Source organism: Eupeodes corollae, chromosome 1 (genome assembly GCF_945859685.1).
Source record: "Eupeodes corollae chromosome 1, idEupCoro1.1, whole genome shotgun sequence".
Taxonomy (NCBI): domain Eukaryota; kingdom Metazoa; phylum Arthropoda; class Insecta; order Diptera; family Syrphidae; genus Eupeodes; species Eupeodes corollae.
The window spans coordinates 273075578-273080215 of NC_079147.1; positions in this window are offsets into that span (position 1 = coordinate 273075578).

The following is a 4638-nucleotide window of genomic DNA, read 5'->3' on the forward strand; positions in this document are numbered from 1 at the left end:
TTAACATCTGGGACTGCAGATTTGCTGTTCTTATTTTTTGTTGGATTTATAGAGAAAGTCAAATGAGTTTCAAAAGATCTTTTGAAATGTTTAGGTTTGAATAGACAATTTTTGAATACTCTATAAATTGGTTGGAAAAGAATGATCTTAGAAAGTTAAACATAGTTCTCTCTTTTTGAATAGAAATTATAGGTGACTTTTGTATCGAGCCAGAAATTGATAAGAAATAAACTTTTTTATCTGTGGAATAAAATTGTTTTAATGATACTTTTGTTTACATTTCTGTGCATATTTAAATTAACGGTGATTTTTTTACAGGTTTTAGCCTCAGTTATGAATAATTTTGTTTATTTTTTTTAATTTTATATTTTGTATATCTATGAAATTGAATGGCTACATTTTTCATCTGCCTTGGCTGACTGATTTCGAGTTTTGTTTCAAAATGGGAATAGGTAAAGTTAAAGAAAAATTAGAAAACATTTATAAATACATTTTTATTTGATTCATTAGAACAATAAAAATACAATAAACCAATTAATGTTCATTTCATTAAACAAATTTTACAATTTTGATTTGATAAAACAGTCAAGTGTATTTTCAATTGCCATAAGGTTGCCCAAACTACATTACATATCGGCCTAAGGTACCAGCTGTCTGGTTTATAACAAAGATTAAACATTTAGCATTTACATTTCTTTGAGATAGCCAAGGACTTCGTCTACCTAGGCTCCACTCTTAAAGCAGAAAACAACACCAGATTAAACGAAGAATAACTCTTGCTAACCCCTATTTATTTGGGCTAAGAAAGAAATTGAGTGGTAAAGTCCTCTCTCGAGGGACCAAATTGTCGCTGTATAAGACCCTCATCATCTCCGTGCTGCAATACGGTGCAGAAAGATGGACTTTGACGAAAGCAGATGAAAGCACCTTGGGTTGTTTCGAGAGAAAAGCTCTTCGCGTGATGTACGGTCCCGTATGCATAGAAGGGAAGTGGAGGAGAAGGTGAAACAATGAGCTGCACGGGCTGTACATCGACGTAGACTTAGTCAGAATGGTAAAAGTCCAACGACAATAAGATTGCTGGGTCACGTATGGAAACCAATACTTCTATAGATCGAAATTTACCATGGGGTCGAAGATCACCAGCAAACCTAAACCGCTCTTACAATTTCTAATGGTTGAGAACCACCTTTCTTTTGAGCTTTCAAGAGTAATTATTTTTGATATTGTGACATTAATTGCGAGCTCTCATAAGTGGCAAAATAGGTTGATCTTATTTATTTGAAGCTGCAGAGTTATGGGATATGGCTGAAAATATGACAATTTCGTATACATGTAAACATGCGTCTTAATTAAAGCCTTACCACACTTAGTTTCAACCGGTATATCTTTGAAAACATCATAAATAAACGTAGCAAACACAATTGGACTTAATCCACAACCTCTAGGGACACTAGCTCTTGTATTACAAAATTCGGACATTCATATTTCATTCCTAATATTAATTGCTCGAGTTGGGGGAATAACTTGCACTCTAACAATTACAGTAAGATGCGCTGACTTCGTTCGAGTGACATAGCCCCACCCAACAACAGGAAACTGACAAATACAGACATTGACCAACATTTACAACCGATTGACGAAACAATTAAACGAACGATAGAACGGACAATATCAAAGTACAGAGAACGGGATCAAATGGACGCTTCCAGAAACGCGACTATTGACGTACTACGTAGGCACAAGAGTGGCTTACTGACAATAATTATAAAAACTTATACGGACGACTTACAGACCCACACGACCTGGAGGTTAGGACACTGAAGTCGTCACTAAAAAATATCAATCTATTGATTAAGGAGAACTACAGGTTATCAATTAATAAGTACTGGGATCGTAAGGTCCGGTCAATTTATTCCAGTGACCCTAATATCAGTATTTTCCCTAAAATCAAAGAGATAAAGTCCATCTTTGACGATGACTTTTTCATAATTGAAGATTAAGACAAAGTTGAGGCGGTGGGAGCTGATTTCCAGCAAGTGTATAAGGTGAATGTTAGTATTCGCCCCAACCACGACCTGGAAAACAGAGCCCTACTTAATCACTTTTACCTTCGAAATGATATGACACAATGGGATCTGAGAACCGCGGTTTCATACGGTTCAATGAAGATCCCTTGGGAAATGCCATAATCTCCGAGCAAACGGGAGCAAGTCCCTTGTTAGTGATGAAGTTTGAGATTCAGCTCATTTTCAATTCAAAAAAATAAAAAAAGTCAGCAGGTGAAAGGACAAATCCAACCCGTCAAATCTTCAATAAGTCTTCTCCCGAGCATCAGCAACGTTTTTGAAAAGACCATCAATAGGGCTCTTACTAAGTGGGCTGTGGACAACAAAATAATTCCGGATAAACAGTTCGGGTTCGAGGCGGGTCATGACACAATTTATGCTGCGTCTAAACTCGTTTCTGATATTCAATGGAATAAATCAAAACAACGAGGCGCAGGTGCTGTTCTGGTTGATTTGGAAAAGGCCTTTGACACCGTATGGTTAGAGGGCCCTTACTTAAAACTGAGCAGGCTTGACATAAGCAAACCATTGTTGTGTATACTATATGATATGCTTAACGGTAGAAAGTTTGTTGTCAAAAGTGGCAATGGAACTTCTACCACAGCATTCCTAATCAAAAATGGTCTTCAACAGAGAGCGGTGAATTTGCCGATTCTCTTCTGCATTTACACCAGCGATTATTTTACAAAGGCGTACAGCCCGAAAGGTTGAGGTTGTTAGAATTCGTTTACATTGTGATTTCAGTAAGATTCAGCGATGTTGTAACCAATTGAAACTGAAAATAAATGTCCAGAAGTCGGAGACAATTCTGTTCCGCACTCCGCTTATTTTAAGTAGTTTTTAAGTAAAAAATGAAAAAAAGATATTGAAATTAGTTATTTCTAATAAATAAAATGTACTTACAGTATATATAGATCATAGGGCCGAATGGCATTAGAATTAAGTATTATTGTTTAGCTTAGAGTGTCCGTTTGGGAACAGTAAGTTAGTTGTAAGTTATGGTTAATTAGGCTAGTTTTATGAATATTTGTCTATCTGGAATAAATAAAAAAGAATCTAAAAAAAAGTACGGAGGACTGTCATGCCAGAGGTTTTGGGTTCATCTTGTGCCATTTAAAGTTTGTTGTATGGGTACTGCCCCTTTGCGAGGAATTGACAAATCCTCCAAGAGTAATTCTTTTTTAGCGAAAAGTGCAAATAAGCCATTCGTTCCGGCTTCAAGACTCTAGGTCCCCTCTATACCTGACACCATAACCCATCATATATGTTCTGAAATTTTTAGCCATTTGACAGCAGAAAGTCGATGTCTATCTTTTGTTCAGTGGTCCAGTTACACATAAGAGAAAATATTCTTTTGAAATTAGCATTGTAGAGGACATAAAAGAGTTTATAAATATGAAGTAGATCTTCAGGGAAACTATAGAGCTAAAAAAGATCAAAACATAAGAAGAGAACATGTATACTTTTTAAGGTATACTTTTAAGACGTTTTTCTCTTCAAAAGGACTTCTGAAGAGATTCCGAGAATATCGAGCATATACTCTGAACGTCTCTCTGTCACTTTTTGACATTTGTCTAGTTTACTTCTTCTACAAAAAAACAAAAAATACGATTCAAAACTTACCTTAGAAAGGAAAAACTATATTTGTGAATAATGAAGATAAAGATTTTGATAGCTCAGTTATTTTATTCTAAGACCGTAGAGTGCGCTCTGACTAAGCAAAGAATACATTAAGAACGAAAAAAGAAACACAAATTTAAAGCTCAAAACATTTATGGCTGAATCACAAATCACGGTGGGCCTTCTTCGAGGTTTCTTTGAATGATATTTCTATTATTTCATCCCTCCAATGAGCAAATATTTTGTTTGTTAACATTTTTTACATCTGTTGAGCTGTCAGACAAAGCAAATGTTCAGATAATTGAACTAAAGTTTCCGTTTGGAGTCACATTACGTTACTTTGTTTTCCTTACGATTGTCAAACGAAACGTGAGGTCGAAGCTCCATTGTGATAGCATGCATTAACTTCCTATGGCTGAACTCGTAAACGTCAGGCAAAGCCGAAGCTGAAGCTTGTTTGTGTTTCAGCCATTAGAGGCAAAATAGAAATGCAATTTTTTGTTTGACAGTTAAGTTCTGCTCTAAAATAAAAAAGAAAAACGCATTAGATTATCATAACCCGGGTTTTCAGAGGAAAGGTTTCATTTTGATATTAAAAGAAACGTTCTTATCTTTCACATCGGCGCACTATTGAAGAATTCTACATATGTATGTTAAATCACCAGTTAATTCACTAAAACTCGAAAACAAGTCCTAGACATAACTCTTGTCTCCGATGCTACTCACCATATGATCTTGGACTGGAAAGTATCCAAAGGACACTCGTTCTCTGATTGTCCATTCTCCATAGTCCATTGAATTTTCGAAATTATCAGAAAACTGACTGGGCTTCATACAGGAACTTATTACAAAGTTTACTAAAACTGGACTATCTAGTCCTTCCTCTAACGCTAACGAACTTGACAACAAAGTCAATGACCTGACCTCAGCTATCAACAGATCGCTAGAA